Source organism: Solanum lycopersicum, chromosome 1 (genome assembly GCF_036512215.1).
Source record: "Solanum lycopersicum chromosome 1, SLM_r2.1".
NCBI classification, from domain to species: domain Eukaryota; kingdom Viridiplantae; phylum Streptophyta; class Magnoliopsida; order Solanales; family Solanaceae; genus Solanum; species Solanum lycopersicum.
This window is the reverse complement of record NC_090800.1, coordinates 50,350,377-50,362,816: the sequence shown is the minus strand read 5'-3', so window position 1 is coordinate 50,362,816 and position 12,440 is coordinate 50,350,377.

The window sequence follows — 12,440 nt, the reverse complement described above, 5'->3', positions numbered from 1 at the left end:
GGCCTTGACCTACATACCTCCCCCAAGAGGCGTGGAGTGACCTACGCCCCGTGGGTCATGAAATTGGTTGATTCTAGGTTCATGGGCAGCTTTGGGGGTTAGACTTTAGGATCTTCCTCATGAAACCTTGGTTGGTCCTTGAGGAGTCATACCTTGATGTTTAACAAGTAAAACCCTCAACCTAAGCTCAGGAACTCATTTTACAACATAAAACCTCATATCAAACTCAACAACACACAATTTAGTATTCAAAGTGTACTTACTATCGTTGAGTGGTTCGCTGACACTGTGATTTTAGGTAACAATATACAGTGAGTAAGATCATTCTACCCTGTGAGAATATATTCCATTAACCTCGGGTAATTGAGGAGAATAATTTTCTTTAATGGACACTGTGTATTCAGTGGACTTGATTTTATTTCTTTGAGAAAAATATTTTTATATTATTTCTAATCAGTTTCTGATTCTATTTAAACTTTGTTGTTTCTTACCAAGTTCTTCTAAGTCTTATTCTAAGTATCTGAGGAGTAAAGATTAAGAACAATTTTAAGGAAATTATTGGTATACTAATTGAGAGAAAGATATCATGAAAGTAGAAGATTATGTATTACTTCTACAGAATATGATGATTTGTTTAGCAAGGTTGAAGTAAGAATGTACTAGAAGAATTTGTGGTATTTTGGTTAAAGATTACATCTCGTAACATTTTTATTATTTATCTAACGAGGAATATAGTTTATAAAAGTTAACAGTGTTGATACTTATCATGTATGTCTTTAGAAAAAATCTACAAACCATGTGATTTTTGAATGAATTTTCTTTGACAAAAAGTGTTGCCTTCAAAATTCTTTATACTTATCATGTATGTCTTTAGAAAAAATCTACAAACCATGTGATTTTTGAATGAATTTTCTTTGACAAAAAGTGTTGCCTTCAAAATTCTTTAGTTTGCAGAATGAGAGATGCACATTTTTATTTGATAAAATAGTATGTCAAAATGTTATAGTTCAAAAACTGTTTGAAAAAAAAAGCATTTCTATGTGCCAAAGATATATTTTTATTTTTTGGAGAATTTTTTTTTTAGTTTTGCACTCTGTGTAAAATTTGATTGTGTTTTATTTTTGTTAACCAAAACCTTTTATAGTTTTATGCTCTTGATAAATTAGACTATGCAATTGATTTGGAAGAATATGAAAACTTCACCTACTAAGTTTGTGTTGTACTTTTGGTATTCTATAAACTTCACTGTTATATAGAAACAATCTAAATATTAAGTGATATGTCTATTTGTGATAGATGAAAAGACAACTGATTTAGAGTTTGTGAGTTTGTGCTTCTATGGAATGAACTGTGACACTATGTAAAGATTCTCAAAGAGAATTGAAGTATTGTAATTCTTTTGTAAAATAACTTTTTCAAAAAAGGTTTCATGCTGTCAATGACATTTTGTTAGTCTTGGAAATATGTGGAGAAATTATTTTCAACCACTTGAAAAATATTTTTGAGATCATATTTAATATAAGGGGGTTCTTTGCTTATGATAAAGATAAAATTTGACTTGGTGTCTAATTTAATTTTGGAGTAAAAAATATGAAATTTAGTGATACTTTTGTATTATTTTAGACCACGAAATTTTTGAAATATATTTTATATTGTGGTCATTAAGTTTCTCGTTTACTAGTATATGGTATGACTAGTATGAAACTACCAAATTATCTACATACTTGTTCAAAATGATTGTGTTCTTTTATGAAAAATGTCACTTAAATATTTTATGATTTTTCATGTAAAAATATGTCTATTAAATATAACTATTTGTATAGACATGAACGTTGGTGAATAGTCATTTGTCATGTTTTGTTAAAGAAGCTTTGGACTATATTACCTTTACTGGACGTGATGAAAAAATTTTCATGGGTAGTTCTATAACAATCAAATTGAAAATTATGGAAAACTCCTTCCAAAAAAGACATTTGACAAGGTGTTGACTCTAAACAATGTTTGTATCACACAAACTTGTGTTTTAAAGAAGTTGGAATAAAATATTTGTGAAAAAAAGCTACCTCGTGGAGAGCTTTTCAAACTCAATATGTTTATTTGTTCTTACTTGCTTGATTCAAACTCTTTGTGACGTGAACACTTGGGGCATGTCAATTACAAAATCTTAAAAGGAAACTGATCAACTTAGAATTTTGGTCAAAATTTTAGTGCAATAAATAAAAATGTCAATTTGTGTGGAATCTAAGTATGGGGACCATTCTTATAAATCTGATTGAAAGAAATTCTAATCCAGTTGATTTACACTTTCAATTGTGATATGAAGTCAACACCATCTTGTAGTGGAAAAAAGTATCTCATAACTTTTATTTTGACAATTGTATTTTATCCAGTTATGTTTATTTGCTGAATGGTAAGGATGAAACAATAGAAATGTCTAAGACAATATAACATTATAGTTGAAAATCGAGTAAGAAAAAAAAGTGATAGAAATGGAGAGTATAAATCTCATTTTGCTTAAATATGTTTGTAAAGTAGAATTATTCATCAAATTGTTTCCCTATTCACCTCAATCTAACTAGAAAACCCATACTTTGAAGGAAATTAAGGTTGCATTACTTAGAATTTCAAGCTTAACACAAAACTTATGTGGAGGAACTATCCTTACCGCAAAAGGGAACAACAAAAAGTTTTAATTTTTCATAAATAAAGAAATAAAAAGTTTTGTTTGTTCAAGGCACAATCTACTCCATATGAGAAATGAAAACGAATGAAATCCAACTTGAAATATTTTAAAATGTGGGGGTGAATAGCCTGTCCAAGTTCCTATTCCTAAAAGGATGAAAATAGGACCTAAGATTGTGGATTGTAAAATTAGACTCGAGTAGTCTAGTGAAATGTCTACACAACCTTGGAAAGAACAAAGGGAGAATGTACTTAATAAAGATATTATCTCAGAGGCGTAATAAATGTCAAAGGACATCTACTTCCTTCGAATATGATTTTGTAACATTTCTTGTGTCTTATGTAGACTCATCTTTTTGGACAGATGGTGTCACTAGTGAGATTGTTTCAATCTTGAGAAATCCTATTGAAAGTTGGTTGATCTTCCTCCCGGAAATAAACTTTTGGATTCAAAATGAATCCTCAACAGTAAAATCAAAGTTAATGGAATTGTTGACAAATATAAAGCAAGACAAAAAAAAACAAGTTCTTGATCTTTTCGACACATATTTGCCAGTATCTAGAATTACATTCATTTGGATGTTAATTCTGTTAGTTGTGATATATGACCTCCAAATTCATCAAATGAATGTGAAAACAACTCTCTTAAATGGATAATTGTAGAAAATACTTTACATGGAACACCCCGAAGATTTCGTGGTTCCTGGTAAAGAAAAGAAAATATGCGAACTTATCACATTATGGACTAAAGAAAGCATTCAAACAATGACATAAGAAATTTGACCAAACCATGTTGGCAAATAAATAAAAGAATTATCGAAGTGAAAAATGTGTTCACATTAAAATCACAAGGTCATTGTTTGTTTTTATATTGGTGATGTGTTGATCATCAATAGAGACACTAACGACATAAATGCTACTAAACGTATGCTAGAAAGCAAGTTTGATATGAAAAATCTTAGAGTTACTGATGCGATCTTAGGTATAAGAATCCTTAGAAATTCATAATGTTTAGCATTGTCACAGTCTCGTTGCATTGAAAAGGTATTTGAGTAGTTCAAATGTTTGGATTTCAATATTGTCAAGTCTACAATAAATGTGAGCTTTACATTTCAAAAGAGTGAAGGAGAAAGTGACTCACAATTAGATTGTGCTACAACATTGGGAAGTATGATGTATATAATGAAATGTGTGAGATCATATATAACATGTGCTATTAATTAACTTAGTCAGTTCACAAGTGATCTCAATTGAACTCATCGTACGACAATAAAAAAGGTTTTGGAGTAATTAAAAAATACTCAAAACTACATCTTGTATTTTAACAATATCCAGTAGCATTGAAAGGATATAGTGATACAAACTGGATCACCGAATAAATAAAGTAAAATACGCGATTGGATATGCATTTACTCTTGGTAGATGAGCAGTGTCTTGGAAATCTTCCAAAAAAAGACATGTAGCGCTAGCTCTACAATGATATGTGAACTAGATGCTCTAAATAAGGTAGGTGAATAAGTTGAAAGACTCCGGAATTTCATAAGAGATATTCTTTTTTATCCTAAACCATTGGCATCATTATGCATACACTTTGATAGTCAAGATGCAATAGGTAGGGCATGGTGATATATAACGAAAAGTCTTGTCATATGATACACAAACATGATACTGTTAAAAAACTACTCTCTAGTGGAATTATCACAACTGACTATGTAAGTCAAAGGATAATGTGTTGGATCCACTTATAAACAACGCATAATTAGAGAGAAAGTTGACAATCATCTAAGGGAATGAATTTACGGCTTAGGATAAGTCATCGTGAAGGTAGCAGACTGGAGATCCCAAGAGCTAGATTCAAGGAGAAAAACAAAATTTTATGACTGACAGTTTTGTACTTTCAACTAACTCAATCCATTCCCATGATGGACACAATGCTCGGGAACAAGGATACAACATTAAGGGTACAATATTAATGATTGTTAATGATTTAATAAATCTTAAAGTTTTAAATAATTTGCTAAGTTTGGCATATATGACCAAATAGTGTATCTACGCGATAACACATTTACAAATCACCTACGTGAGTGTGAAGTGTGTAAGCCACTTCAAAGAGGATGATTGTCAAAAGCTCATTTCTCTATACCTTCATGAAATCAGGAGGTGTTCATGGATGAAATGAACACAATTGTAAGAACCATAAACAATAATAGGTTAATCGTGTGACTGATGATTCTCTAGGTATATACCAAAACTCGAAGGTTCAAATGTATCGATTCTATCAATTGACCGATTATATCCGACATATGTTCACTACAAAGAGTCTAAGGGGAAACCTACTTATCCAGATGCGATTAATTCTTGCTTGTAAAGTACACATACTTGTATGTTTCTTTGTCTTGGAGTCATTCTCCATTCATGCGGGGGATTTATGTGTTTTAAAAGGTGTGAATGAAAAATGAAGAGTTTTGACTTTTATAAAGAGTTGCGACTTTTATGAAAAATTGTGACTTTGATGAAAAATTGTGATTTTATGAAGAGTTGTGACTTTTATGAAAAGTGGCGACTTTATGAAACGTTGTGACTTTTATGAAAAGTTGTGACTTTTACAAAAAGTTATGAATTTTACGAAAAGTTGTGACTTTTTTGAAATGTGGTGACCTTTCTGAAAGATTGTGATTTTTCCAGAGGTTTGTGACCTTTCCAGTAAGGCAAAATAAGAATTTTTTTCATACTAACCTTTGTTTTCTATAAATTGATGGATTTCCTCTAATTTTAAGAACAACGTTTGTATGGACTTCTTTTACTATTACTAAATCTATTACTAACAACGTGGTTTTAGGTACCGATAAACTGGTGAGTAAGATCGTTCTATCCTAAGAGGATATACTTTGTTAACCTGGGGTAGTTAAGGGTAATAATTTCCTTAAGGGGAAACTGTATGTTCAGTGCGCTCGAGTTTCCTTCTTTCAAAAAAAATATTTTTATATTATTTCTAATCAATTTCTGATACCATTTTTTCTACTAGTCTTAATTTTCTAATTTTGAAAATATTTATTAAACTTTATTGTTTCTTACTAAGTTCTTCAAAGTTTTGTTCTAAATATCTTGAGAATACAAGATTAACAACACATCTACGCTTATGTCTAATATAAATGATCCTACTTACACATTTTTGTATGTCTTATGATTTTAGTGGAGGAAATCAGAAGATTGATTTGGTGATCAAGGAATGCAGATGCAAACACAAAAAAAAAGTATTTTAGAAAGAACCAAGTCGATTGTTTACATAATGGAAATTACATAACATGTTTAACTGGAACATATTTTTCTTTAAGCAAATTTTTACATTTTTTTCCTTTTAGTTTATTTTGCAAGGATAAACAATTAAAAATGCAGTTTTAAATAGGGCGGACACGGCCTATATCAAAAAATGTCATCTGACACTGCTTCATCAACATTAGTCTACATTTTTGCAGGAAAGAAATAGTTCAAGATAAATAAACAAATAGTTATAGAAAGAATCTAAATGAGTCTACCTAATAGTGCCTAGTCTATTTTAATTGGGTTACAAATATTTTCGCAGCCATGATTCTAACTTGTGTATACTGATGTGATAGCCTTTGTGTTTGAAACAAGAAAGATTTCAATTATTAGTGTGCTACATATTCTATTGATAGACAGTAGTTTTTTATTTTCTCTATATTTTCTTTGTCTTCACTAGCAAAGCAACTAGAGTGATTACAATTATTTGATAAAATGAAATAATAAATATGAAATTGTCAAGTGAACTTGCTAAACTATACCTCCTTAGAAGGTCTGCTTTATATAGACTGCTGCTTGAAACTTGATTCTGGAAGAAAATCAATTCCTTTGATCTTTGATTGGCTTCTCTATGGTAACCCATGAAATTCTTCCAATTATATTATTGTAGGATTGTGATTGAGATCTTTATTGACGTATATCAAGATGTATAAATTTTCTGGTTTTATTATCATATTTAAGTTCTATTTTTCCCTTTAAAAAAAGTCAAAACATTACCATAAATGTTTGTACTTTTACTAAAAAAAATTTTTTCCATATTTGGTTATTCTCTTCTCAAAGGAAAAGTTTAGAACTCTATAAATTGAAGACTTATCATATCATATCAAAAACATAATAACATCCACAATATAGTCGTTAAGAGAGTTTTCTTTATGAGAATTTTTCTCCGAATGTGGTTTATGCTTTCCAATAATAGTATTATAGTATGTTGGTCGTTTAGCCAAATCATACTAATAATTGATTTTTAGAATGTTTTTCTTTGTCATCTGATATATTGATCATATGATTTGAAAATTGTAAGTTTACGCACAACACGTTATTCACTTTCAAACCAAACATGTGGTATTAAGGCACATGGTTCAACAATCCAATGATTTATCGAGGTTAAGATTGGTTTACGGCGGTTTCAAATCAATTTGTAACCAATTTGATGATGATAAAGTTTTTGTCGAACTACATGTGGAGAAAATTTTCAAATATATTTTCAATAATCTTGTTGCTTCATCTTTAAAAACAAAATCAACTTTCAAACCCTTCACACTATTAATGCTCGGGCTCCACGTTTAACACATGCATATTATTTTTAATGCATTAGATCCACTTTCAGCTCATGCATATCACTTTTAATGCATGCGCCTACTTTCAATCCTGCTTATAAATTTTAGCACATGGGTTTGATTTTTAATCTACTTTCAAGGGAGTACTTAATAAATCTAGTTTCGGCTCTTCAAAAAAGTTTTTGATCAATTTTTTTCTATAAAAGTTTGAGACTTTTCAGAGCTTGAACACCGAATTATAGTTTGTGCAATAGAAAATCATTGAACTTTTTGTCAAGTAAAGTTATTGCAAAAGTATATTTATGCCAATGAAAATGAGCACACATTTAACTATCTAGATAGTCTTCTCGTTTGAAGTTGAGTAATTCTATTATCCTTGTTGCATCATTTTTTTTTGATCCATCTAATTTTCCGGCAAAAACATATTGTAATTGCATAATTGATCAATTCTCACAATCTTCATTGATTTAAGAAGATGAACAAAGATAACTTACAAAATTCATAGTTTAAAAATGTGAGTAAATTTCTCTATTTAGTAAGAAATGAATTTAATTTGGTGTTGGAGTAGAAGAAATAAATTTAATTTTTGAGGTATTAGAGTAGGAGTTGGGGGTGGGTGGTGGGGTGGATGGGGATTGAAATACTGATAACACTCAGACTACATATAAACAAATCCAAATAGTAAAGATCGTTGTTAATCAACTAAGATCGTCAGTGCCGAATCCCACAAGGAGTAGTTTAAGAATAACAATTCAAAAAGTGAATTAAAATGTGACTAATTCATTGTAGTGAGTAAAGCAAGTGGGTGGATTATTACACCAAATTTAATCAAGAGACTTTGAAATTAGTTCTGATTAATTAACTCAAACGAAAAGAGTTTGAACGGTTTAAATTGAATATAGGAGTGTGGAGGTCTTGGGGGTTTGTATTGATGCCAATTACGGGTACAATTTCTTGGTCAAGAAAGTCCAACATCCATGGATAAGTTGGGTAAACTTTAATAACAATAATCTTCTTTCGATCTGATAGCATTAGCTCATAAAATCTTCTTCAGTCTCATCTATGTAATTCACAATTTAACCCATTACTTTACTTTTGCAACTAGACTTCTAAATTGTACAATGTGAGCTAATTATCCACTTTTATTGGTTTCTTTCAAGCACCAATTGTAGATTTAAAGTAGGATCAAGTTGGTCACCTTAACCCCTAAATTAGTTTCATGCTACACAACTCAAATTTAAGGATAAACAACATAAAAATAGAGCAAGGTAACAAAACCATTAATCTAAATTAATATACAATCCCATAATCACCATGCCTTTAGAAATTTGGATATTAGTTAACTATCACGAAAAGTGTGGAGATCATAACTATCATGATAGAAGTCATGGATGCAATGAAATTAAACAATTATAATCAACACAACGTGAGTTCAACTTCACATTGTCTATTAGAAGAGTAGAATTTTAAACCCTACAACTAAAGGCAATACAATATATGTCTCAGTGTTTTCAGAAATAAAAAATAGATAAAAAAACAAGATTGATGTATTTTATATCTCTTCCCAACTATTAATACTTTCTCAAAAGATTCTTTTGCACCTTATTCGGAAACATTAGTCAACTTGCCGAATTCATTCAGCAGATCGTTGTTTCTATCATTCAACTTCCCTTTAACTAACATCAAGCTTCATGTGCTTGAGCTCAAATGGGAGGAGTCGATAGAATACGCCATTCACGGTCGGTGAATCGTCAATTGTCGCCTTGTTTACCTCAGTAGACCTTCATTTTTACTCAATTGTTTGTAACTTTTGATGATGCATTTGGGTTCACCTTTAGAAGTTTGGTGAATCGTCGATGTAGTTCTTCTTCGCCAATTTGCTTTGACACTTGAATCACAAATATTATCAATTTTGATGATATTCATATAATAAGGTGATTTCCCTTTTATTTAAGTGATCACTAGGCTGGGGATTTTTACTATTTTTAATTATTTTTTGCTTTTCATTCAAGTATTCATCCTCACTTTGTCTTTAAGCCTTCATAGTTGTAAATAATCAAAATATGATATAATTAGGTGAAATACCCTATAATTAAATAAAGGTATAAATGACATTAGGTTAATAAAAAGAGAATTAAGTATTCTATTTTCTTTAAAGAAAAAAAAGGATTGGGGAAGAGGCTCAAGGCAGCCACGCCGCAACTTTCAGCGTTAAAAAAGAGAAGAAAAATAGAGTTGTTGCATTTCTATTTCCAGCGAACGACCATGAATGAGATGAAAGAACGGAAGGACGAGGGAGAAGAAGGAGAAAGAGACTTATTCGAAGGTTTCATTTTAACGTTCGTGGTAAATCCTTGTTGCTTTTCTTCTCCTACAGCCTCTTCGAGATTATTAGTTAGGTATTTCACTGTAGGTGTTGAAATCTAAATACTATAGTCTAATTTTTGGGAAACATGGGTTGTACAAACGGATAAATCGTATATATTTTCTATCTATTTTGTGAGTATCAAGATACATGATTGTTCAATGGATTTGGGCGTTAGAAAACCAACAGATAGGAGTATATTTTATACTATTAATGCCAAAATATGCTCCCAATAGCATTGGTTAGAAATTTCATTGTCATGTTGACCTTGAGTTACTGTTAACTTAGTTAATATCTAAGAAAATTGTTTAAGTAACCGCAAGATATGAATACTTAGAGTTTTTAACTTGTTGGTGCTGAAATTTAAGGATATATAGTTATGGAATAAGATATGTTGGGATTTATGCAGTTCTGATGATTGGCAAATAAAGAAGAAACACGTCAGTCAACATGGTCCAAATGTATACTGTCACGAGCTGTTGAATTTGAGAAAGCTCCTAAAATGAATAAAGACAATAGTGCAGAAATAAAGAAATGGATAATGTTAACTTCGTGAGAAACCCCACAAAAAGAAACATCCGATGAATTGAAGAGAAAAAAGCAATGAGTTTGATTTAAAGAAGGAGTTTAAAGAGGAAAATAGTTTTAATTGAAGGAGTATAACTTAAAGTAGAATTCTTCAATTTACTGCTGAATTGAACTGTTAGAGTTCAGATACAATAAAAAAGAATCAATGAATGTAATTTGAAGAAGAAGTCCAAATAAGCTAGGAGTTTGAATTGAAGAAGCAACCTTACTAGAAGTAGAACTCTAAGTCAAGAGAGTTCAAGTTAATAAGGAGTTTAATGTAAACAATAACTCTATGTAGAATTGAGCTTAAATAGAAGTGAAGTCGTTCAGAATACTTGTGCACTTACAGAGCAAACAGAGCAATCGAGAAATTGACTTCACAAGTGCTACCAACGAATTGAAGGAACACATCGGAGAACCTAATCCTTTACATATCTATGTGATAGGAGTTTTTATTTGTGAATGAGTATTGATTTAGTCTTAGTTCAGTGAGTTATAAACTGAATTAGGAGTGTTGTCTTAAGGTTGTAATAACTAGAAGAGTTGGGATGTAAGACCTCCAAAATGACTTAGGTGAACTAGAGACTAACATGTTAGTCATTATGGTATAAGGTACTAAATAGTTCTACAAAGTTGTCTTGAGGCATTGTCTAAGAGGTTAGGTGTAGTGGGAGTCAAACATCAAGGGACGACTAAGACGCTCGACGACTGTCACCTCTGTGTCTCATATGATTTTATGTGTTTATATGCGATAAATGAGATTATAAGGTCCTTAAATGAGTTACTATGGTGTATATAGGAAGTGTCAAGTTTTGTGAAGTTTGGAGGTCAAACGTCCATGACATTCAAAAGTTTTGCCTTGAAATCACCTCATGTGTCTATGCATGTTTCATCGAGTTTTACGAGTTCGTTTTGGATGAAATTCATATGACAGGTGCTAAAATCATATACGAGCATGTTTGGGTTGGAAACATCCGGACAAATATCCCCAAGTACCATCAAAGGGTCCTTCAGGAAGGACCCAAAAGTAACATGCATCATTATACGTATGATATTGAACACAGCACATAGCATATTGCACATAGCACATAACATATTGGATATAGAACATATCGTATTTCATTTCATTCGTTCATATGCCATGAGACCCTGGAACCATGGACTTAACATTAGGACTTCCCAAAAGGAGGGCTCAACATATGGGACCTCAACTAGAGAGCCTTCTTTAGCAAATACATAGTCTGCTTCATTCATTCATACGTACTTCATTTCATTTCATTCATAGGTTAGTGTAAACACCATTTATACCTAGGATGTAGTTTAAGACTCTCATTGGGTTCACTGTGCAATGACTAAGAATGACCTAGTGTCATTACATAAGTCTAGTTCACCTCTTAATTATCCTACCCAAACACCTTTGGTATCGTTCATTTCATAGTGCATAACATGAGGCTGGCCTCAGCCCAATATTGCCAAATACATCCCACCAACGGATGGCAATCAACGCCCAGTGGGTCAGTCGATGCCCCGTTGGTGGTGTCTCGTCGATTGAAATTTAGTCGTTGGAGAGGAGCCTTCGATGGTCCTCAGTCTGTGAGGACTGTCCCTGTGTGCAGTCACTGTAAGTTGCAAGGGTGAAAGTGTAAATTCATCCCACGTCCAAATAAAGAAAAGGGTAGTTCCTAAAGGGTCTTTTGGTATTTTAAATATGTTTATAATCCTAAAACACGTAGAGATTTCATTCTTCGAAATTAAAACCCCATTTCCCTTAGAAATTCCCTAGAATGGAGCTAAACTTTAAGGGATGGATTGGATTGGAGAATTGAGTGGAGATTCTTCATCAAATTGAACAATTAGCTTCACTGAGGTATGATTTTTTATCCTTGAAACTCTCTTCATCAAGGAGCCAACCTTTCAAAGATGTTTTCTAAAGTTTTCAAAGTTGAATTGTCCAATTTCATGATCTATCCATGGGCTCTTGCATTAAAGTTTTTCAAAGCATTGAATATTGATTTAATTGTTATTAATTTGATTATTTTAACTCAATTAACCTATTAAATGATGTAATTGATGAACCCTAGTTTTTGAATACTTTATGGGTTACTTAATATTTACTTAATGCTTATGAATTAAAGTAGAGTTTTCTATGGGCTATTGATTGAAGTAAGAATTATATTAAATTGATATCTAGGTTGTATTAGATTGATGAATCTTTATTGAATTGA